This window comes from Canis lupus, chromosome 2 (assembly GCF_048164855.1).
Source record: "Canis lupus baileyi chromosome 2, mCanLup2.hap1, whole genome shotgun sequence".
Lineage (NCBI taxonomy): Eukaryota > Metazoa > Chordata > Mammalia > Carnivora > Canidae > Canis > Canis lupus.
Window position 1 is genome coordinate 38,847,181 of NC_132839.1, and position 25,910 is coordinate 38,873,090.

Genomic DNA, 25,910 nt, shown 5'->3' on the forward strand with positions numbered 1-25,910 from the left:
CTATTCATACCTAGGCCCTCTCCCCCTGACTTCCAGGCTCACCTGACCCTGATCTGGCCTGGCCCACTGCTCAGTTAGTGCCACTTGGAGTCTAATTTACCTTTAAACCCATAGGTGGAGAATAGTAATAAAGCCAGAGCTCAGCCCATCCATGGGCTGACATGCTATGAACATTGTGTTTTCCCAAATGCATTCAATGCTGTCCCCACAGTCTAATGCAGGATGTCATTAGATATCATTAGGCATAGTGCCTTCTACTAAGGAGGGGAGGGGATTTTGAACTCCCTGAAGAGAAATGCTTGTAGGCTGGGAATCTACTACAAAGAGGGATCTCAACTTTAATTTGCATAGGGCCTAATTAGTGCACTGCTCACTCACCCTCTATCCAGAGAGAAGGTTGGAGGGGGAGAGGGAGATGGTAGGGCTGGCTGACACAAACATCCAGTACTGCCCCCAGACCCAGGCAGAGGGGAAGCAAGCAGGGCCTGAAGGGCTCAGGATGACAGGGTCCAGTATAGTTCTCCCAGCTGGTGGAGAAGAGCTTCCCAGGAAGTGAGCTGGCATCACAGGGGAGGTAGCAGGAGGGACCCAAAGGCCAGGTGCCCATGTCCCATGCAGCCAAGAGGGGAGCTATGCATGAAGACAAAGATGTGTATTCAGTTTTGAGCCATTTTATTCTGAGAACCTCCCTGTAAGGTAGGTCCTATCATTAGCCCCATTTTCAAGTGAGGCACAGAGGAGTCAAGAAACTCTTCTGAGGTCACAGAACTAATGAGCAGAAATGTGGGATTAGAACTGACAGTGTCTGGCTCAGCACCCACCCCAGGCTCCTCCACATCCCACCTTAAGAGCTGTGCCATCTGTCCCCTGCTCAGGCATCCCCTGGTCTCTCCTTCCCCAGTGGAAAGCCAGAGACTCTGTGTGCCTCCCCACCACCACCCCCATGTTTGGAACCTGATGAGCTCTCTGGAGTGCTAGGGAATAAAAGGAGGAGGAGGGGGACATTCAGACATTTTTCTTTTGTGGGTCCTGATCCACTCCTGGACCCAGTCAAGGGGAAGAAATCAAGAACTGAAGGACTCACTTCTAGGTGACAAGGGGCAACAAGTAGGACCCAGAGACCAGCAAATATGACATTTGCCACTGTCCAGGAATTGGTCTCAGAGGGCCAAAGTATACAGTTTCCCAAGGTAGAGCAGCACTGCATATTCTGTGGCTTTCCACCTGCCCAATTCTGGGCAGCTCTGGATGAGTGAGAGGAGTTAAAGGTCTGGTAGGTTGGTACTGCCCAGACACAGGTCACTTTTGTCAGATTCCAGCCTGCTTGAGGCCCTAGGGTCTCCTCTCGCACTGTTTTAACATGCCTTCCTTTAAAGGTCTAATGATGCCCTTGAGAAGAAAGGGGCCCCCACCTGCTCCCTATGCTGCAAGTTTGTTTCATTTTGTTAATTAAGTGTTTGTAGGTTGCCACCTTCAAAAATTAAGAAAATGCCCTGGGGATGACAAAACTGGAAGGGCAGGGACAGAGTATGTGAAATGGCCAGGAGTCATGGCTGGCACTTTGCTGTGTTGTCCTGGGTAGGCTGACTGACCTGTTTTGGGATTTGTAAGATGGGGAGCTGCAGTGACTCAGGAAGGCAGTGCTAGGGAATGGCCAGCAAGTATGCTTTCCTGGCAGCGGCATCAGCGTCACTAGCTTTGACAGCTAGTTAGGTGGGAGAAGAGTGGCTTCAACTGGAATGAGACCCCTTGTAAAGGATGCTGACTGATCTTGTTAGAAGTCTGGAGGTTTTCTTCATTACTGTTTATGGAACATCTTCTGTACACTGGAGATTTTTGTTTAAGGATAAAATTCTGCCACTGCTGGACCGTGGAGTTAGAAAAGCAAGACTTCTGCCTATGACAAGAGTAGAGGTTATTTCAAGGTAATAAAAAGTGAAGTGTTTATTGGGATGCACCCACTGTAAATGCCTTAGAATGTTACAGGAAAGGAAAATTGTTGAGGGCAGCTGGATCAGTGCCAGCTTCATGAGCCTGGTGGATAGGAGTGATTTTAAAGAACTAGGGAAATTTAATTCAGATTCTACAGAAAAGAGTGCTTATGGGTTGTCATGATGTCCTCTGCCCTGACAGAACCCACCAGAAAAGCAGTTTGATATACTAGAAGGAGTTCTGGACCTGGAGCAGACCCCCTGGCCTCCGTGAATTGTTCCATGGTCAGCCCCTCTGTGTGCCATACTTCTGGAAGACTCTGGTCACAGCTTGCATGGGACATCCAGTCTAGTGATATTCACTGAATCACATATAAATAGATAAACAGGGTAATTGCAGAATATCCACAGAAAGTAAAGAGGATGAGTGATTGATGGTAAAGTCTGGGGAATGTCCTTTCCAGAGGATGGTCAAGGGCAAGAAGGAACTGCCATGGTAAGCAGTCAGGACAAAGGGGAGGAGTCCACTCTTAAATCCTGGTGTCAACTTGACCCACCATGGGGCCTCTGGATCCATGCATATGTCAAATGTAGATTGTGCTTAGGCAATTCAAAAGCAAGGAGCTAAAATAGTACAGATTGTCCATCTTAGAGCTGAGGAGTGGGGCCAGCTGTGGGGTCAGGATGAAATGGGAGAGCAGTGGCACTCTCTTCCTCTTGGGAAACATAAACACAATCCTAGGAATGACAGTTGCCCAGAGAGGGAGTAAGTGGACATGTGGCCCCATGACCCACCATAGAGACCCTCTCACAGAGTAACAAGACTTTCTGTTCCTCCTTCCCTCCTTTCTTCCCTCTCTTTGCTGTGGTTGCTCTTAAGGGCTACAGCTACCTGGCTCCAAGCCCTCCATGTTGGCCTAGACACCAGACACTCACTCTTTCTATGCAAGGGTATGCTGCCTCCCAGATCACTCATCATATCATGTCCTGTGTTCACCTGGATGGCAGGCACTCCATGGGCCAGCAGCAATAGGGCTGGACCCACTCTTCTCAGCCCCCATGGCTAGCTCTTCTTTGAGCTTTCCTCTTCTGGAGCTGTCTAGTGGGCTCTCCTGGTGGGCACACAGCTCCCACACCTGGATGGCACAACTGACATAGCATGTACAGGTAAAGGATGGGTGGCCAGCCCCTGAGTGAACAGAGCCAGGCAAGGCCACAGGGTGAGAGAGTGGCCTGTGGAGGACATCCTCAAGGCAGTAGAACCTAACCCTAACTTGTGTGTCCCCCAGAGCCCCTTTTCTCAGCTGTATTTGTGAGAATAAATACCTGAGAGGACTTATAACCACCTGTACAGGGTGGGATAGAGACTAGGCCCTCAACGAACCCTAATTACCTCCCCCATTTCTCTGGAAAATTCTGTAGGATTTAAGTTCCAAGCTAAGTCTCTCTCTCTCTCTCTCTCTCTCTCTCTCTCTCTGAAAAGTCCCCTGGCCCCTGAAGCAGGTGGCACAAAGCACAGTGCCCTCTCCTGGACTCGGGGTCACTCATCAGGGAGCCAGCTGTTTGCCAGGTATTGGTTTTCCTGCTTATCTCCCATTTCAGGTCACAGGGTACATGAGGGCAAACACCAATCAACTTTATTTCTGCCCCACTGCCTGCAGCTCCTGGTGAAATAGGTGCTCATTAAAAGTTTGCTGGTTGAATGATCAGCAAAGATTTCTCGAGGGAAATGGGGTTTGAAGGGACCCTGACTTGTGAAGGGACAGGGGCATTGGGTTAGGTGTGGGGGGAAACCAGATTAAAAAATACAACAAAATCTAGGTGGGCGTTGAACACAAGAGAAGGAGTGGGAAGCCCAGGGTCTGGGTAGTCTGAGAGAAAACACCAGAGAGAGCTCCTGTGCATCGTGAGCTATTCACACACTTATCTGGGTCCATGCTGGATCTCTCGGGCAGCCCCTGGACAGCTGCCAGCATTCGCTACCCAAATGGGCAATTGCTACCCATTTTGTACCTGCTGCTTCTTAGCAGCTAAACCTGGGGTATATCTGGCTTTCATCTTTAGCTCCCTATGTGCCTGTTTTTTATCTTAGAATAATGTCCCCTTACAGTTGTGAGCGCCTTCAAGTCCCTGGAGCATTTCAGAGGTCTGTCCCTGTCAGTCTTCACCGGGAGCCTTGGAACAGTCTGGGCTCCATGGTAATGGATGAAGCAGGGTTGAAATGGCTTCCCAGGGCTGCACACCAGCAGGGGACTTGGCTGGTACCAATCCCAGGTCATCCCACATACTTTTCAGTGGACTCTGCAACAGAGTAGAGATGGGGCAAGGGGAGGATAATCTAGCAGGGACAGCGTCTTTCTGCTTTAATGTGAGAGTTATTCTAGGCTTTTACCTAGAAGCTTCCAAACGTGGTGTGTCCTCGGTTTCCAAGCACATTCCCAGGCCCTCTGTCTGTAGTCGGGGAGCGTCATGAAAGGCACTTCCAGCCTTATTATGATGGTGTCTGCAATCTAGCCACAATTCACCATTTGGAAACCAAGATACAGGACTAAAATGGCTGTTTTAATTTAGAAATTATTGTTCTCCAAGGAGGATAGTTCCCACAAAGCATAGGTATTCCCTTTGTTTTGGCTAATAGCCAGTCCCCTCTCTGCATGGTGTTTCTGATCTGTATTGTTTTCAAATCACTGGAAATTTTCTTGCATTTCCCTCTAGAGGAACTTGCATTTTGAAAAGCACTTTAGCCTACCACACCTTTACATAATTTATTATAGACATATTTTGCATTTATGGTATCATAGCACTAAAAGAAAATCTTCCCTTTATTTACAGAAGTTATCTTTGACTTTTCCTAAAATCAGATTTCCAGAAAATTTAGCTAGGACATGCTATAAGTTTGATTCCATTAGAAAACTGGAAACAAAACTGTATACCAGCAGTCCTGAGGCCTCCATGCTTTTTTGTGCTTTCCTGAGTGACAAACTAATTAATGATCAGTATGTGAATTAAAAGTCATTTCCTAGAAAGAAAATTTCTCTTAAAACTCTCAGGAAGATAAGAAATAAAACCATCCCTTATATGGCTATCCCATCACACTTGGCTATTGTGAATAATTCTACTGTGAACATGGATATACAAATATCTATTCAACTCCTACTTTCCATTCTTGTGGGCATATGCCCAGAAGTGGAGTTGCTAGATCATGAGATAATTCAATGTTTAATTTTTTGAGGAACCACTATATTGTTTTCCTTAGAGGCCACTTTACCTTCCCCTCAGCAATACCCAGAGTTCCAATCCTTGTATAGGCCCACCAACATTTTTAATTTTAAAAAAATTTTATAATAGCCATTCTAATGTGTGTGAAGGTGTATCTCATTGTGGTTTTGGTTTGCATTTCTCCAGTGATTAGTGATGTGGAACATTTTTCCATGTGCTTATTAGCCATTTGTATATCTTCTTTGGAGAAATAGGTATTCATGTCCTTTGCTTATTTCTTAACTGGGCTGTTTGGGTTTTATGCTGAGTTGTAGGAGTTCTTTATATATTCTGGATATTAATCCCTTATCAAATATATGATTTGCAAATATGTCCTCCTATTCTGTATGTTGTCTTTTTCTGTTAATGGTATCTTTTGATGCACCAAAGTTTTTAACTTTGATGAAGTCCAGTTATTTTGTCACTTCTGCTTTGGTGTCATCCCCTAGAAAACATTACCAAATCCAACATCATGAAGTTTTTCTCCTAATTTTCTTCTAAGAGTTTTATAGTATTAGCCCTTACTTGTAGGTCTTTGGTCCATTTCCAGTTAATTTTTATTTATTTTTCTTTTTTTCCAATTAATTTTTATATATGGTTCTAGGTAAGGACCCAACTTCATTCTTTTCCATATGGATATCCAGTTTTCCCAACATCATTTGTTGAAAAGATTGTCCTTTCCTCCATTGAATAGTCTTGGCACTCTTGTGAAAATCATTTGATTGTAGATTTGAGGCTTTGTTTCTCGACTCTCCATTCTATTACATATAGAAACTTCATATGTCTGTCTTTACGTGCATACCACAGTGTTTTGATTCCTGTAGCTTTGTAGTAAGTTTTGAAATCAGGAATTATTACATCTCCAACTTCTCTCTTCTTTATCAAGATTACTTTGACTGTTGATTCTCATTCTTTTGCATTTAGTCTCTTTCCATTAATACTTAAGAATTCAGAAAATACATTATCTGTGAAACCATTTTTGAAAGAGCCACTTAGACAGAACATGAGAGACTCCTAACTCTGGGAAACAAACTAGGGGTGGTGGAAGGGGAGGTGGGTTGGGGGTGGGGATGACTGGGTGACGGGCACTGAGGGGGGCACTTGATGGGATGAGCACTGGGTGTTATTCTATATGTTGGCAAATTGAACACCGATAAAAAATAAATTTATAAAAAAAAAGATTCAAGTATTGCGAATTCATAGATGTTTCTACAGGTATACAGATATTCTTTCTAAATAGATAAGTCTAGTGTTCCTTTTGAGGATGCTATTGGTGTGAATAGTTCTTTTCCTAAAAAACAAACAAACAAACAAACATGATCTATTATTATTTTTAAATGTAGATAGGTATAAAAGTAAATTTCTCTCATTTGGAACATATTGTGGTTCATATCTTCCACAAAATTAAATTGTTTATGCTATTATAATTCATCAAGTGAATATATATCTTCCTATTAAGAAAACAGTTTGTCAGATGTCATAAAACATTTTTTAACAGTAAAGGTCACATTTTATTGCAAAAAAAAAAAAAAGAAAGAAAGAGCCACTTAAAAACTCTGTAGTAAAATAAAAAGTTAATTAAATAAAGTAGAAATGAGAGATATGTAAATTATCTGTGATTAACAAATAGTGAAACACAATTTTGTTGTTGTAGTTATTAACAGTGTAGCTGTGAAGCTTAAGGCGATTGTTAGGAAATGATCCCTAAGAAACCAGAAGCATGAAGAGTATTTTAAATGATTTAGACAAAATGCAACAGATAGCAAAGAAAGGGAAAGGAATTACATTGAACTAATGGTCTTATCCAGTTTGGAAATTAGAGGTTAACCTGCTCATCAATTCTCAGGATAAAAAAAAATGTGAATAACAATTTTAAGTGTGTGACAAATTTAAGACAAGCACTGGAAGGAAAGATAAGGTATATAACTTCTAAAAAAAATTACAAAATAAATAAGATCAATCAAGTCGACTGAAGACAATAAAGAAAATAACACCATAAAATTTGAGAAGTAGAAAGCACTAAAATAGATGACAGGAAAGATCCACATATACCAGTCCATCTCCTTACCCTATTCTTAACACTACTCAAAAAATAAAAATGGAATGGGTTAAATTCCCCAGTTAAAGGATGGATACTCTGAAATTGAGTAAAGATTAAATTTTACCTATAACGTATCAGTTAAGATACAGCTGGAAAATTAAAAAATCAGCCTAAAGAGATAAAAAATATAAAGGCATAAGCAAAACTATTATAAGCAATTTTAGAATAAAGAATAAAAAGAATGAGGAGCAACAAGTACAGAGTGGAATTCAAGTGGGAAAGTATACACAATACCAAAATATGTTAGTAAAAGATAGGAACCACCAAAAAGAGAGAGTGATCACGTGAGCTTTGAAATGTTGAAAGTAAAGCAGCTATGCTTATGAAGATGTATGATTTCTCTATCTGGGTGTGAGATGTCAAAGGGGAAGCCCCCAGGATCCTTAGGAACTATGGGAATAGGACATACCATTCCAGGCCTTGGGGCACACCAGAGACATTCCCATACATGCAGGCAGGATCCTCAGACTGCACCTAGAGCTTCGGTGTTACCATGTAGAAAAGTGGGGTTCCTGTACCCCATGTGCTACAGTCTGTGTAGAGTCTACAGATGTGACCCCAGTTTGCTCATGTCACCTGTGAAGTCACAGCATTCCTAGCTTAGGAATATCTTCTGATAGGGTTCTGATGCCTGCAAGAAAACTCCACATTGCATATAAGTGAGTGGATCTCAAGAGTCAAGATGCTGTGGAGCAGGGTGTACCCACCTAGAGGTGTGGTCCACAAGGACCCTCTCCATTCACAGTGCTGCGCATGACAGCCTGCTCTCCATATGGAGCACAGTGCACCCTGCCAGGACTGAGTGCCGTCATCACCATGATCGCTTAGATTGCCCATGGTCCAGGTAGGGATTGTGAACAGCTTCCTAACCCCTAGATTCCTCATAGACCCTACCTGATATTTTCATGAAATGTCCGAAGGCAGTTTTGGTTTGTGAGTCCCTCTGAGAAGTGTGCACTTCTCCTAGAACATCAGCATAGCACATGAGCATCTCGTGTACTCTAACCCACAGTTACTTCACACAGTCCCCCACTTAGGAGACTTTTCCCATTTATCCTGACTTACCTCCAGATGCCTGTGTTTATTTAAAAATTAAAAGATGGGATGGTGTTAAGAAGGAAGATTCAGGGATGTGGCATTCACTATCAAGACCATTTCAAGTTCATACTGAATATTTAAAATCACTTTTAAATTTGAAATATTTACATTCAACTCTTAAAATATAAAAAAAAATTCTTAAAAGTTAAATTTTAAGTTATCACTTTTAATGAAATATAAACACTGTTTTTTATCCTTGTTATCTTTTTCAGAGTTCTCAAGGGTTGTGGTCTCACACCATCTACTGGGGCAAATATGGGCCATTTCCAGCAGGGACAGTTCAGCGTTGCCCTGGATGCCTGACTGCCACACACATCCATAAAACCACAGTGTCTGCAAAGTAAGTCTCATGTTCATGGAGTCTCTAGTGACTGTGTCAGAGGAGCATTTGCAGTCAACACCTCTAGCAACAGACCTTGTAGTGGTCCTTGGAGCAAATTGCCTGAAAATCAGATCTAAAGCCAGAGATAGTGTTATTAATTCACTAAAATCCATTGAGATGGGGTTGTGAAGTGAGTTTCATATTACATTAGAATTTGCATTTAGAATGATAAACATTATTATAAAAAAAAATGTGGTGAACGGACCAGCAAGTGATTTGATTTACACAAGTACAGAATTTACCAAGTAACTCTGTTACCATCTATTGCTATCATGATTGATTTGTAAAGTATTGAAAGGGTAATCTAAACAAAAGTAGTCTTATCACCTTGACATATTATTTTCCTTTTTAATGTTTCCTCCTAGTTCTTGTCCCAAATGCAGTTTTTATCTAGTTGATTAATAGGATAGCAGTTCTTTTGCCTTCGGACTTTGTGAACAACCTATTTTTTATCTGCTTTTCATTTTGATAAATCTCACATCTCTTAAAAAATGGAAAGTGAACGCTCATATATTCTTTATTCAGGTTTACCAGTTCCTTACCCACATAGACACACACATACACAGATGGAATATGCACTCATGTGTGTTATGTATGTGTGTATTCAGTGTTTTTCTCTGAATCACTTAAAAACAAGTTGCAGACATCATGACATACTTTGGCAAATATCTCCTTCATCCATTGCCTTTCTTCTTCAAAACTGTAACACCGTGGGACACCTAGGTGGCTCAGCAGCTAAGCATCTGTCTTCAGCTCTGGGCATGATCCCAGGGTCCTAGGTTCAAGTCCCGCAGGCTCCCCACAGGGAGCCTGCTTCTCCTCCCTCTTCCTCCTATGTTTCTGTCTCTCTCTATGTGTCTTTCATGAATAAATAAAATCTTTAAAAAAAAAACTGTAACACCATTATCACTGAGGAATGTAATGTTGATAACAATCTCATCCAAAATATAGTTCCTATTCAAATATGTTTGGTTGTCCCCAAAATACCCTTCATAGCTGTGTTCCCCTATCTAGCATTCAGTTAAGTATCATGCCCTGAATTAGGTTATGTCTCTTTAAATCCAAAGCAGAACACTGCTTTTACTTTTATCTTTTGTGATTTTGACATTTTTGAAGAACTTAAGCCATTTGTTTTGAGGAGAGTCTTGCAGTCTGGATTTGTCTGGCTGTTTCTTCATGCTTAGGTTCAGGCATGGATTTTGTGTGGGTTTTTTTGTTTGTTTGTTTTGGGTTTTTTTTTTTTTACATTTTGTGTGTTTACACCACATCAGTGGGTTCAGCACATCACTGTGACCTGGTGTTGGTGAGGACAAGTTTGTTCACCTGGCTAATGTGGTTTCTTCCAGAGCTCTCCTTTATAAAGTTACTGTTATTTTATTCCTTTTAATTAATAAGTGATCGGTAGGGTGAACTTTGAGACCATGTGAATATTCTTACTTATTAGCTCATTTTCACCCACTTTAGCATCCACTGAAGGTTGTATTATGATTTTTAACTAATCAGTTCATCAGCACCATGGTCTCCCTTCCCTGTCGAATGTTTTCATTATTTTTTTCATTTTTCCATCATTGTGAGCTGCCACACAAGGGAGTATATTGAAACAGTCAAGAGAAGGACTCTGAAATTAGACCATCTGGATGAGTGTCTAGTATGCATCGCATCTCTGACACACACTAACAGGGTGACCTTGAGCAAATGTTTCATCTCATAAACTCTCAGTGTCCTTATGATTAAAAGGAGGAGGCAAAGAGTAACCAATGCACTGGGTGTCTGGTCGGGATGGAGCACACCGCTGGCCTCACTAAACATGAGCTATTCATTATTACCAGCGACAGGAGGACAGGCTGAATGCCTCTGGATGCTGCTTCACTCCTGAGATCTTCTGTAATCCCTGAAAGCTGAATAAGACCTTTGGCAAAAATGCTGATAAACCTGAATGACAGGACAGAGGTTCCCCAGGATGTGAGTGGTCCTATTTTTAAGTTCCTCAAGTTAGAAGGTTGAATTGAGAAACAAAATTGTCATGACAGGAAGTATTCTTCAGTGAACAGCTTCCTAATGGCATCCCCTCCAGCATTCTGGTTATTTCTAACACTCTGTTGCTTTTCTCTTTCCCCTTGCTAGGTCTACATCTCCCTAGGTTAGGTCCCTAGTCTGCTGGCAGTTTTGCCTTTCAATCACTAGCAACTGATTGTTTGAAGATTATTACGTTTCTTTCTATTTAGATCAGGTCACCATGGCGTTATTTGAGCTCCATTGCCTTGGAATTTTCTCTGAGAATGTTTAGAAAATTCTACCAAGAAAATAGGTTGTGAATAGACATGTTAGTTTATGAGCTACACATGGACATGAATTAGGCTGAGTCTTAAAAAAAAAAAAAAAAGAAGATTGCCCTTGGAGAACATTTTTAGCTAAAGTACCTGAGAAATGCTTCCTCTGAAAATTTTACTTGCCTAGATTTCTTCCCCATGACTTTGGAAAGCAGATGAGGGCTCTCATATAGAAGGGCTGCTGGCAGCAGGCAGCTGCATCCAGCATGTTTCCTGGCTTATGGCTTGCCAGGCTGAATTTGAGGGATGGCCTTGTGGTTTCACTTACTCTCCTGCTTTCTGGGTGATGCCAATCCAGGCAGCCTGAGGTTAGCCAGGGCAGAGAATGGGCCCCATAGACTCAGAAGTAACACCTCTACGTGGACACCAACCCAAAGTTTCCCAGAAGGTTCACCACCTCCTCCTCCTGTTTTCCTCCCTTTTAGCCATTCATGTGCCAGGGATCCTCTGCCTATCTCTTATCCCCTTGATAAGCACCCTAGGGAAGGGACATCAGTGCAGGAACAACATAATAGTTTACAGGTTGAGTGAAACATAGTTAAAAATCAAATCTGCAGTTCTGCATAAACACAGAGGAAATCACTTGGGTGTCACTCAAATATGTAGGTGGAAATATCAGGACTGCCTTTTTTCTGTTCTTAAAGTGTATTCTGTGAAATTCTGTCCACTTGGAAACCTGAGATATCTGGTCTTGAGTGAGTAATATACTCCTAACCTATGTGCTGGAGATGGACATGGAAATAGCTTGAAGCCAAGGCTAAAAGCCCCCTGTAGAGAAGCCCCTCCCCAAGACTTCAGGCCCTGGGCCTTATGGGGGGACCTCCTTGGTGGCCCTGGTTAGGTCAATGAGTCTCCATCTTCATGCCCACTTAACTTCCCTGTTCCTGGGGCTCCTACAGCTACTGCCCCGAGGGCAACACCAGGTCCCACCTGGGTCCCAGGAGCTCATGTTTTTCTGTGACAGGTGTGATCAGGGCAATATGTCTTTCCATGTCACACCCACACACAGTGTGCTGTAACCAGGAAGGATGGAATGTGGGTGCTGGAGCAGTCCTGGGGCTAGGTGGCACACCCAGGCTGTTAGAAGGACAGCAGAACCTGGGGCCTGATGTCTGTCTGGGGAACCATGCTCTGCTCATTGCTGTCAAATAAGGAGCAAAAGGATGGGTGTGCTGGCTGAGACAGGTTTGTCCTCCCATCTACATGAAGCCCTAGCCTATGGTCTCTCTGGTTCTAGGGTCTGGGATCAGGTGTTCGTGTCCTGCTTTCTAGCCGGGTGGCCATGGTTTCCCATCTGCCCAATGGGGGACAGCAGTCCCTGTTGGAGAGGCCTCCTAGGGCAAATTTGGGATGGTGTTTCCCTCGGTTCCAGGTACTGTGTTTTGAAAGACACCTCCCGGGGATCCCTGGGTGGCGCAGCGGTTTAGCGCCTGCCTTTGGCCCAGGGTGTGATCCTGGAGACCTGGGATCGAGTCCCACATCAGGCTCCTGGTGCATGAAGCCTGCTTCTCCCTCTGCCTATGTCTCTGCCTCTCTCTCTCTCTCTGTGTGACTATCATAAATAAATAAAAATTTAAAAAAAATGAAAGACACCTCCCTCTTCTACTCTCATTCTTCTATCGGTGCACCTAGCAGCACTCAGTGCTGGGGATTCCACATAGACCAGTTCCTACCCTCAGAGTCCACACTCCATTGTTGTGACAGAAAAGAGCTGCATAGAGCAAATGCCAAAGCCCATGAGGCCCATGTGAGGCTGTCCCTCTGAATGTCCTGATGTTTTCTTTGAACTGTTTTAAATGGAAACACATTTAAATCCACTTTCTCCTTGAGCAGAGGGAGCTGCAGATGGAGGAGGGTGAGCAGTGGGCTCAGTGTGGCGCCACTGTACCCACATGTCTCCAACTTCTTCTCCCAAGGATGAAGCTGAGGTTTCCTGTCCACTGGGGCTGCCAGGGATGTGCCGATGTGATTTCCATACATAGAGCTTGGGGCCAACTCCTGGTTACGCTAAAGCCTGGCTGGGGCCTAAGTGTGGATAAGCTCTGTAGACCTCAGTTTCCTCATCTCTGAAATGGGGATGGTGATGGTGGTATCCTCCACACAGGGCTCAGTTGAGAACACAGTGAGTTAATTCATGAGAAGTACCCAGAGCTGTGACACCTATGGGAATGCTAGAAATCATAGTTGTAAATATGAAGGCCTAGGGGGATGCATAGCTCATAGTGAGCAGTGACTTTCAGTATCCTTTCCTCTGTCCTCCCACACGCTGCAAACAACTGCATTGTGAAATAGCATAGCACTATTCTTGAGGTCATTTTGTAGGGGTTGGGTTGTATTCCCTGAGTCAAGCCTTGAAAGCTGTGATTTATTATTTTTGGTCTGGTTTTTATGGTTTTTTTGTGTGTCCAGAATTAAAGCTCACTGTGCCTACCAAAGGTACATGAGACTCACTGAGAAATGTGATTGGTCATTGGTGCATGGACCTGCACCACTGGCTATCTCTTACCTCCCAGCTAGGTGATAGGGCTAGTTAACACCAGACCCACCTGCGCTTCTTCCTGTGCCATCCTTCCTTGGCCATATAATATATTAGTCTTAAATATACAACAGAGTGATTCAATAATTCTATACATTACATAGGGCTCACCAAATTTAGTTACTATTTGTTGCCATATAATGCTATTACAATTAAATATTATTGACTATATTCCGTATACTGTATTTTTCATTCATATCTGTCATTTATTAAAAATATATGCAGTCAGAGGTGCCTGGGTGGCTCAGTAGGTTGTCTGCCTCTGCCTTTGGCTCAGTTTGTAATCTTGGTGTCCTGGGATCTAGTCCTGCATCGAGCTCCCCACTCAGCAGGGAGTCTGCTTGTCCATCTCCCTCTGCCCCTTCCCCCTACTCATTCTCTCTCTTCCTCCCTCCATCCCTCCCTCCCTCCTTCCCTTCCTCTCTCTCCTCTCTCTCAAATAAATAAAATCTTTAAAATAAATAAAAATATACACAGTGAAATATAAAGACCACCCATTCAAAATACAAAATATGTGGATTCTTCCCTTACTTTGAAAGTTTACACCATTTTGCTTCCTCCTTGAATTCATATAAAAATAGGAACAGAAATTCCACATCCCCCCACAAAACTTTATCATAATTTTCTACTTGAAAGACATTGGGGAAAAAAAAGAAAGACAATCACCGATTATTCTGTCACATATTTTTTGCATAATATATATATGTTAAAATATTCCATGTGGCTTGTTACCAATATTATTTATAGTATTGATTAGTATACAAATGATCGAAACAGCATGATTAAAAACAAAATATATCATAGAAGAATCTCTCTCTCTCTCTCTTTTTAAAGATTCTATTTATTTATTCATGAGAGACACAGAGATAGAGGGAGAGACACAGGCAGAGGGAGAAGCAGGCTCCTTGCAGGGAGCCCAATGCAGGACTCAATCCCAGGATCCCGGAATCATGACCTACGCCAAAGGCAGATGCTTAACCGCTGAGCCACCCAGGTGTCCCCAGAAAAGAGTCTCTTAATGAGATGGGTGACAGGTTTCTGGAGAAACTTGGTCTGAGGAGTCAATTGGCTATCCCTTTGTGTGGCATCTGGAGGTTTCCACTCCAGAGCAATGTAGGGCAATGAAAAGAAGAACCTGCAGGGCAGGCATCTTAACCAACAGATGAATATTAGGATAGATTATATATATGGATTTAAGAATTTGAAAGTAGATTGTTTAAAAGTGTTCCACACTGATGGCTCCTTGAAGAAACTTAATGTGCCCCAGGGATGCCCAGGCTCAAGTTGAGAGCCATAGCCCAGGCTTTCCCTGCTCACTCAAGCCTGGGTCCAATCTCCCTGCCAAGGTCAGATGCCCTGTCATCATCATCCATACCTCTGCATTCCTTCCATGTGACCCCAACCTTTCAAATCATGGAATCTTCTAGAATGTGGTTGTGTCCTTTGTCTCTTTGTGGCCTTCCAAGAATCTGTGTGGACTGAGTCTCTCAGAGGAGTTTAGAGACACCATTGTGGTTTTGATACTTTAAAATGTATAGTATGTCATATTCTGGACCTTTCCTTCCTGGGGTCAACATATTTCCCCATGTGGGCTGTACCTTCACAGATGGCATGTCTGTGTGTGGCTTTTTCTGTAGACCCAAGATAGTGTGTGTACCTCAGTGTGGGCTCGTTGTCATCACCAATCAGGAAACCCTGGTAACCAGAACTCAGCTTTGGGACTTCCTGTTCAAAGCCCAGGTGCCGAGCCACAGTGAAGAGGCACAATCCCCAGTGAGACAGAATAGATGTCAATTCTTAAGGGGCTCACATGTTCAGGGGCAGTTCTTGAATCTTGATCAGAGGGGCCTGCCATCCACACAGACATTGTGCCACCACAAATGTGTGTGTGTGTGGGTTGGCCAGTTAAGGTAATGCCAGGGAAGCAGTGTCTATACGGATCATTTTCCAGGGCTTTGCTGAATTCCCTCTGTACCTTGTGGGCATTCCTAGAGCACGCAAAGCCCAATTCTCACACAAAATCATTTGTTAGCATATACCAAAACTTTATTTAACTCATTGATAAGGGAACCAGCAAAAAGATAAATGATCTGTCTCTAAGTACATTTGAGTAACGAAAATTTACAAAATCAACTAGAAAAGAAATAGACTAAAATGCTAAGTTAAGCTGACTCTCTAGAAAGCAATAAAATAATTTCTTATCTCGGGTTAGTGTTTTAACTGAGGTCAATAAAAATAATAAGTTATAAATTTCTGCAGTTTAGCCTTTAATTTTACAGAGCTATAAAACCTCTGCATCTTTATCAGTTGTTAATTGTTGGATAAATAATTGTGACACTTCTCAAGAGTTTCATAATAGGATCAAGCAGGCTTATAATAAGTCAGTGTTTTAGCAGGATGTCAAATATTCAAGCAATCACCATTTTTCTTTTTTTTTTTTTTTTCAAGTTTAGAGTAGATCTTTCTATAGCAATTACCTCCCCCTCCAAAGAAAAAAGAAAAAAAGATGGCTGATACATTACGGCTGATCATGTAGCACCATCTTAAGATGCTGCCTTTTGGCTTACATAATGAACTTGAGCCCTTGTGTAGATGCTACAAGGGCATTTGTGGTAGGCAGCTTCTGACATGGCTCCCAATCATTCCTGCCTCATGGCATCCACATCCTTGTGTTGTCTTTTGTCCTTGTGTGGGGGCTGCACTTAGTGAATTGAACTTAATAAACAGGATACAGCACACATGATGGGCTGCCACTTCCAAAATCAGGATACAAAAGGCTGGGAGTTCCTTCATGCACATGCTCTCTCTAATGCTTCTCATGCCCTTGCTCTGATGAAGCAAGCTGTCATTTTGCAGTCTCACCAGTGGAAAACCCCATATGGCAAGAAATTGATTCTCATTTCATTGACCCTCAAGGAATGAATCTTCCAACAACTACAGGAGTGAAGTTGGAAGGCGATCCTTCCCTGTAGTCATGCAAGACTACAGCCCTAGCCAACATTTTGGTTACAACCTATGAGAGACGAGAGATGGAGTAAGATAACCCAGCTAGGCACACCCTGATACCTAAACATAGAAACTGTGACATAAAAAATTGTGTTAAGTCACTAATCTTAATATCCTTAATATCAAGCCCTGCATTAGGCTCCACACTCAGTGAGGAGTCTGCTTGAAGATTCTCTCCTTCTGCCCCTCCCCTTGTTCATGCAATCTCTCTCTCTCTCTCTCTCTCTCTCTTTCTCAAAAATAAGGGAATAAATCTTTTTTAAAAAAGAGATAGTCTTCCTTTCTTGATTCCTGTTCCATGTTGGCTCCCCTTTTTCTAGCAGCTGTGATTACATCCTTGACAGTTGATTAGAGGGCTGAACTCAGAAGCAGTTTATTTGTAGGAACAGTGTGCAGTTCAGAAAAAAAAAAAAAAACTCTATTCTTGATCAATGGTAAAAGAATATTTTTTGTTGAAAATCAATTGCTTCAGACTTGCTGTGACTGTTTCCTCCAGAGCTGCAATGCTTCTCATTTAGTCTCGAGCCAATGCTTAATGTTTGAGTGAAATTGGTTTCAATGTTCTTTCCTCAGGGGAGTGTGGACATATATATTTTCTGCTTTAAAAGGCATTTTCTTTCTTGACTCAAATAGCTGATCCTGTAAACTTAACCTTCATATGCATCTGTTTCAGTATAGAAACAACATATTTTAAATTATAAATTATTTTAATATGATATAAAAACTACCAAAAGCAAATTTCTGAAAGAGTGGTACACCAGGGGGTTTTATTAGCTTTCCAAAGTTATTAGTTTAAAAACATATTGGCAGAGAAATAAATAGATAATAACAATAATAACCATACCTAAGCTTTTTTGGTGCTCACTATGAAGCCAGTACAGTGTTACATAACCGCCACCACAACCACATAAAATAGGAACTGCTATCCTTTTTCAAAGATAAAGCAATGAAAACCATGGAATAGAAGTAAATCATCCTAGTTTTGTTTGCATATTGGTGTGGATTTGTATCTTAAGGCGGGTGTTTCTATTGACTAAAGTTTAAAACCCAGGTAACTCAAGAAGAACAATTAGTAGATTAACACTTTGGGTCAGATAATTAATTACTGAAAGTTGCCAGATAATTAATTATAGAAAGCTGGATAAGATCTTAAAAATCCATTTATCTCAATTTATCTCATCTACTTAAAGTTTTCACAGTCATCTAGGATATAACATCATCATCCATAGGTATATATTTTTTCTTTTTTCTTGGGTTTGTTTGTTCGTCTAGAGAAACTGGCCTGTCCCATTTGGAAAGATAGACATGCGGATAAAACACACTGAATTTTACCAGTCATTAGCATGTATAAATATTTAACTAATATGAGCTTATAAAAAATAAATAAAATGAAATAAAATGAAACTCTAAAAGCTGAAATTGTCCTATATTTGTAAAATTTAATTAACTTTTAATAGAAAAAATTTATGGCATCTGCTCCCTTTGTTTCACTTTCCATAAGTATGCTGAAAACTTCCGAGTGTAAGTGTACTGCCCACTGATACTTTTCTCCAAATATTTCTTAGACAGCTTTTCCTACCTCACCCCTTTACACACACATACACACACACACACAGTTATGCAAGCTTGTGCATGCACTTACATATACATGCACACACTGATGCACACGTGCATATCTCTGCTCTCACACCCAAAATATACACATGCACACACAGTCAGACACTGATATACAAAAGCTCACACACACAGACACACAAACTCACTCCTGAACACTTGAACAGATTTACATGGACACATATACATGCACACATATAAGTATGCACATCTAGCAGGTGGATAATTAAATACACATGCCTATGTGGCCTATGATCCATTTACAGCTAATTATTTTTATATATTATGTGATATGTATATTATGTGATATGTATTATGTTATATGTAATTATTTTTATATATTATGTGATATTATGAGTTTCTTTGTTTTTCCTTTCTTTCCTTTTCCTTTTTCTTTTCTTTCTTTTTTCCTTTTTCTTTTTTTGGCATGTTGATGTCCATTTTTTCAGAACCATTTGTTGAAAAGGTATTTTCTTCATTGGATGGCTTTTGTGCGCTTGTGAAAAAGCTGTTCTGTTTTCCATCCTGTTGATCTACAGGTCTAACCTTTGTCCAATACTTATTATCTTCACCAGTGTAGGTTTATAATGCATTTAAATTAGGTAGTGTGAATCCTCAAACATGATCTTCTTTTTCAAAATTGTTTTTGGCCAGTCTAGCTCCTTTATCTTTCTATATAAATTTTAGAAACAGTTTGCCTGTGTCTACAAAGAATCCTGCTGGAATGTTGATTGAGATTGCATTGAATTCATTGATCAATATGAGAATGATTGACATCTAAACTGTACTGTATTTTACAATCCATGCAAACAGTACATCTTGCCATTTATTTAGGTTATCTTTGGTCTCTTTTATATGTATTTTATAAACTTACAGTTTTGTTTCTGAAATATTTCCTTGCCCTGTTGTCCTCCAGGTTTGTACACATCCTGTTCTATCTTTCTGACTTTGTCCATACTGCCTCCACCCGCCACCCACACAAAGACCAGCCCTCTACCTCTTGACCTACATAACTTCTAGTCCTACAGTGGCTTTCTTTTTTTTAACATTTTATTTATTTAAGGGAGAGAGTGGGCACAAGGGAAGGAAAGACAGAGGGAGAAGTAGCCTCCCCACTGAGCAGGGAGGCTGATGTGGGGCTCCATCCCAGGACTCTATGATCATGACCTGAGCTGAAGGCAGACGCCTAACTGACTGAACCACCCAGGCACCCCACCTACAGTGGTTTTCTGATGAGAGATAGCTTCCTCAAAGTCACTTTCTTTCTCTCCTTCACTCCAATATAGAGTGTAGCTTCCTTGCCCATGAGCTTCTGCCATCTTGTGTCTCCAATAACACTGTGTCATGTAACTACTTCTTTAATATTTTTAAGCAACTAACCTCAATATTCTTGAAAGGCAGAGACCACATCTGATTTGGGGTTGTATCTTTGGCACCTGGCATAGAGCAAGAGCTCAGTAACAGCGATTGACTATAGAAATGAAGAAGCAGGGGTGCCTGGGTAGCTTATTCAGTTGAGCATCCAACTCTTGGTTTCCTTTCAGGTCATGATCTCAGGGTTGTGAGATCAAGCCCTGAGTCAGGCTCCATGCTCAGCATGGAGTCTGCTCAAGATTCTCTCTGCCACCTTCTGCCCCTCCCCCAGTGCTCACTCTCTCATGCTCGCTCACTCTCAAATAAATAAACAAATCTTTAAAAAAAGAAAGGAGAAATAAAGGTATAATGGGGAAAGAAAAAGAGGGGAAGATAAACTAGTAGTCATTGAGGCTCTGCTCTGTGTCTATCACCATGACAGAGCAAAGATAGATGATAGATAGACAGAGGTATGGATAGATAAATAGAGGAAGGGAGAGATGGATGGATAATGGAAAGTTGTATAGATGGATGGATGAATAGATACATATAGATAGGTAGACGGATGGATACATAAATAGATAGGTAGATAGATTTTTCTTAATATTGTTAAGCCTTATAAAATTCTAAAGAAGATGTGGTATCTTCCCCATGTATAGATGAGAAAATAGATTCAAAAAGTTTAGTGACTTCCCAAAGACCATACTTGCAGAGAATGGCAGAGCCAAAATTCGAAACTTTTACCTTTCTCTACCTTCTACCTTCTGTAGGGTTTATGCCCTACATTTCAACCCCTTTGCTTCTCAACACATGTCCAACCAAACTGAACCTTTCTATTCTTCTCCTGTTCATTTCTGCTCCCATAGTTTAGTGCAGGCCCTTCTCATAGCTTGCTTATCTTATTCAATAGCTTCAGTGGAAAATGATGCTTAAAATATAGTGTATTACATGAACACAAGGGCAAAGAGCTTAAAAGGCCATAAACTAAAAGTGAAAACCCCACTCCACTCCCTCCCAGGCCCCACATGGTTGAGAGGCCATTATAGTCATAGCAGGTGTACCTCCTTCAGACATTTTTTATACATGAGATTCTTTTTCTTTTCAACAGTTGTAAATTACACTGTAATACATGGGTATTCTCATGTGTCTTATAGAAATTTCCATTTTAACTATGATAGGTCATGTTCCAGATGTCTCAATACTTGATTCAACCATCCTCCTATTGATAAACAACTGTTTTTTATATTCTCAGCTGTGCTGCAAGGAACATTTTTGTACATGCTTCTTTATGCACATAAGTAAGGTTGACTTTAGGGAAGATATTGAGAGGCAGAATTGTAGAGTTACAGGATATGCACATATAAAAAAATTTAGATGCTGAAAAAAAAAAATGTCCTCAGCTGACCTGACAGCTAGCTCAGTATATCCTCCAATAGTGTAAAACAGTCCTGAATTCATCTCACCAGGAATCATATTTTCAAATGTAATTTTTAAGGGAGACAGTCTTATGGGTGAAGGGTAAATAAGCATGGTTCATGGTTATCTTATACTTTTATTTGTATTTCCCTTATTATTAACTAGGGCTGATTATCCTTTCACATGCTGATTGGTCATTTGAGTTTCTTTAAAATTACACATTAATATAATTTGCTGATTTCTATTGGTCCATGTGTCTTTAATCATTTAGGAGTATTCATCATCTATTCTGAATGCCAACCCCTTATTTATTATGTATTTTTCAGAATCTTCTCCTTTTCTGCTATATAATTTTGACATTTTTATGATATTTTTGTCATTCAGAAGTGTATTGATTTTGTGTTTTTGCTATTACTAGTTTTATCAAATTTTTTTATGAGCTATTTTGCCTTAAGAAGGCTTCCTATATTAGTCAGGGCAGGCTAAATGCTACAACAAACATTCCCCCAATCTCAGTGCTTTGAAATGATGCAGCTTTATTTCTAGCCATGTCAGCTCAATGTGTATAGCATGGAGAGCCCAGATTCATACTTCCATGCAGTAGCTTCATCATCCCCTAGGGTCTCAGACTCTCCTGGGAATCCTCTCTAGTGAGTTAGCAAATGAAAGATAAGAGAGAAGTGAAAGATCCATGGGTGGAGGGATTGAGGTCAGTCCTAGAAATGGCCCACATCATGTCCATGTCATATTCCATTAACCAGAACTTAGTCACATGACCACACACAACTGCATGGGGATCAGGAATGTAATCTGGAAATGTGTTCCCTGAGGAAGAGGAACGAGATGTGGTCCACCTCAAGCAGGTCCTCTAGCGCACTTTCCTACCTCAAGGTCATAAGCATATTCACCTCCACTTTTCTCTGGTGCATTTATAGTTTTATTTCTTATCTATATGTGTTTAACTCATGGGGAATTTGTTGGTAAATGATATGATATAGGGAGTCTAATTTTATTTTTTCCAAGTGTAATAGTATTGTTCTCTCCCCACTGGATTTCCACAAATTTGAGAAATTTCCCACATTTATCATTCTATCAGATAGCTATACTGTCAGCCTCAAATGATAGGCACACTAACCAGCAGGGGCTTCATTGAGGGTATCTCTTTTTTCATTCATCAGAGAGTCTGGAGTCTTGGGTGGCTGCTTGGTGATGTCAGAGAAGGACCTTTCTTTTGTTTTGTTTTTTGTTTTTTGTTTTTTTAAGATTCTAGTTTTAAGTAATCTGTACACCCAATGTGAGGCTCAAATTCACGGTCCCAAGATCTAGAGTCCCATGCTCCACTGACTGAACCAACCAGGCACCCCTCAAGTTCTCTTTACATTTCCCTCATGATCACAGGCTGGCACAGCTTCCCTTTTGCATTCCTTGAAGGTGAGAAGAATAGAGAATTCCCTGCATGCCCCTTTTGTTAGGAAAGCACAATGTTCACTTAAAGTAACCCAGCAAATTTCTTTTTGCAGTTTTGGGGCTTGTAGAAAGGGGGGAAATGGTTATCTGGACACTCAACTGCAAAAAAGCTGGTGAAGCAGAAATCAGAATTATCCTGACTGGCTTAGACCAATCATGACTTATTAGGTGGGGCTGAGTACATTGCAGCCAGGAACAAAGAAATTTGCTGTGAACTCAAGGGGAATGGGTATTAGATTGAAAATTAACAGCACCTACCACAATCATAAATCAAATTCTCTTCCTGTCTCCTTTCTTTTATTCCTCCTCTCTCTCTCTCTCTCTCCCTCCCTCCCTCCCCTCTCCTTTTCCTCCTCCTCATTCTCTCTCTCTCTCTCTCTCTCTCTCTCTCTCTTGCTCATGCACACATGTACACATAGGAACATGTCCCTGCATTGTCTGCCCTCCACTATGGTCTATGTAATTAGGTTGGCCCCTTTACCACTCTGCTCTAATCACAATGCTCTTATGTCTGATATTGAGGTAGGACAAACTTCTGAATTCACTTTGGTCTTTATCAAAATTGTCTTAGAATTTCTTCCTTATTCTTCAAAGTTTTCAAACTGTTAACTTTCATAAAACTTCTGTTGGGATTGAATGGAATTTATTATAAATATGAGATTTGGCATCTTAAAAGTATAAGCTTCCTATCCATTTATTTTTCTTCAGTAAAGATTGTATTCTGCAAACAAAAATAAAAAGCAAAAAAAAATCCTCTCATTTTGTTGTGTTATCCCTAGTTAATTATAGGAATTTCTTTTTGATGTTGGCTAATGTAATCTTTTAATTTTTTTCAGTGCCTAATTGGCTAACATTGGTATGTAGAAAAGGTTTTGATTTCTGTATGTTGCTCTTGTTCTAGCCATTTAAAATGCTCATTTTTTTTCTAATGTTTAGTCATGGGTTTGTTTTGAACTTTGACGGAATTGCTTCTAAATTTTTCACTATTAGGTAGGATAATTCTTATAAGCTGGGAATCGTAACTTATTTTCCAGTTTTATTGAGAAATAATTGACACACATCACTGTATAAGTTTAAGGCATACAGCATGGTGGTGTGATTTACATATATTGTGAAATGATTGCTGTAATAGGTTCAGCTAACATCCATCTTCTCCTATAGATACAATAAAAACAGAAGAAAGAAAAAAGGTAAAATTTTTTCTTGTGATGAAAACTCTTAGGACTTACTCTCTTAACACCTTTCTGTATAGCATGCAGTAGTGTTAGCTTTAGTCTTCATGTCATACATTACATCCCTAGTACTTTTTTTTTTACATCCCTAGTACTTATATATTTACATTATAACTAGAAATTTATAACTTTGACTACCTTCCAGGAGTCATTTCTAGCCCTTCTGGTAAGATGGAGCTGGAAGACACTCTCCACAGCAGGTGGGACTATGACTCAACTCCTTGCCTGGGTGTGGGCAAACCAAACCCTAGGCCTGGCAAAATTCCTCCTTTGAGGAACCAAATCAGGCAGATGTAACCCTGCGGAGTTCCAAGTCAGTGTGCCCTCCATACTGCCCCCACTTAATTATACAGATGAACAAAACCACTAGTTGGGATTATTACTGCTTGGGGCACTGCAAGTATGAACTCAGTCTGCTAAGATGGTCTTGCTTTTTATGTCTTTTTCTGTTATTTGGATTCATTTGCCAATTATTGCAAGCCCTTTCCCCTTCTCTGTCATAGACAGATTCCCCTGTAATCCCATGGTGCAAGATCAGAGTAACCCCAATTACTAGGGGCAGCTGGCTGTCTCACCTTGGTTCTCTTTCCCCACTGGAAGAACCAGAGGATTGGGGAGACCTCTCTGAGTTTGGTTTTATGTTGGGTTTTATTCTCTGGCCTTCTATTACATAGTCCCAAGATGATGGGTATACTTGCAGATATTATATCCTTGCTTAGGAAAGGAAGAAGAAAGGCAAAGTAAGAAAGGACTATTCTAGGTAAGCCTATCCCTATATACCAGGTAAGTGAAAACCTGACCATAAACTCATAAACTCAGTGCAGTTCACTTCTGTTTCCATCACATGGACCTGAATCATTCATTATGGCTCCCTCAAGATTGATGAATCCCAAGTCAAAGGCAAAAGATTAGCAATGACTGGCTTTGACCCATTTTGATTCATCCCCTGGTGCTTGGAATTCAGTCTTCTCTGAAAATCAAGAGCTCTCCACTGCTGCATGATAAACCAGATTCCACCAGGAGTAGAGGAATAGGCATAGGGTGGGCAACACCTAAGAAAATGAGTGAGTACCTTTCCATTTCTTTATAAGCTTTTGATCCATTCTTTACTGTTTCCAAAGTTTTGTGTCTTTGTTTTCCCAAAGTACATGTCCATTCTCTCCTCAGAAACTTCCAGTGGCTTCCCACTGGCTTCCTGTTACAGTCCAGCTCCTTATCCTGACAGCCCACAGGCTCTGACCTAACCTTTAGCTACACTCTCTGTACCCACGATCTCTCCTGCTTTGTACCACTGTACATTGGAGATGCAAATGTCTTTGCACCTCTGGGTGTCTATTTGTGACTTAAGATGTCTTTTCAGTCTTCCTAAATCGTTCTAAAAAACTCATCTTACCTTTGCATTCTTCATTTTCCTGGTCAGAAAGAACTGTTCCTCTCTAGTATTCTAATGATTTTTCATATAAACAAAAGTATAGTATTTATCCCAATCTGAGTTGGATAACCATTATTTTCATGTCTACTCATCAAAATGGAGTAGGAACTTGAATTCAATATTTTCCTTTTTAAAAGATTTTATTTATTTATTTATTTGAGAGAGAGGGACGCACACAAAGCATGAGCACGGGGAAGAGGCAGAAGGAGAAGGAGAAACAGACTCTCCACTGAGCAGGGACCCTGATGTGGGGCTCAATCCCAGGAACCTGAGATCATGACCTGAACCAAAGGCAGACACTTAACCAAGTCACCCTAGTTTAATATTTTCAATTTCATTTTATGCATTCACTCAGCAGATTTTTTTAGCATCCAGTATAATTCAGCTTACAGTAGTGTTAAGACAAATAAAATATGAACTCTGCCCTCCAGGAGAGAGAAAAGGAGGCCAACAGGTAGAGATAGCAGCTCAGGACCTAGATGCAATATTCAGTTTTCCTTTCCTGTCATGATGACAAGGGGAAGAGTACAGAGAGAGTCTGACCCTTTAGCTCTTTAACCTGATAGAAAACATGTCTTTTCACAGAAAAATAGCTAAATAAAATAATGGGAAAAATAGTATAAATATAAACCTGATTATGATTAGTAAGTTGTTTGGCTCCTTTTAAACCCGTGTTGATGGCACATAAGTCTGGTTCAGACTCATATTTTATTCCAGTGTGACAGCTAGATTTGTGGACCTGGAGAATAAAAAT

The 25,910-nt window shown here is 40.8% G+C and overlaps 1 protein-coding gene across 5 annotated transcripts in view; it reads left to right on the top strand.

The window, feature by feature from the left end:
* The window catches only part of OTUD7A (OTU deubiquitinase 7A), a 392,748-nt gene that overhangs the window by 175,469 nt on the left and 191,369 nt on the right, over positions 1-25,910 (top strand). For 3 of the 5 annotated variants that reach the window (XM_072795875.1, XM_072795845.1, XM_072795854.1), the window contains exon 2: positions 8,601-8,728. The exons of 1 other annotated variant lie outside the window; for it this stretch is intronic. The gene's annotated coding sequence lies outside the window, so the exon portion shown is untranslated. Of the gene's footprint in view, positions 1-3,436; positions 3,502-8,600; positions 8,729-25,910 lie in introns of those variants that run through there. One more of the 5 variants, XM_072795864.1, reaches the window with a different exon arrangement.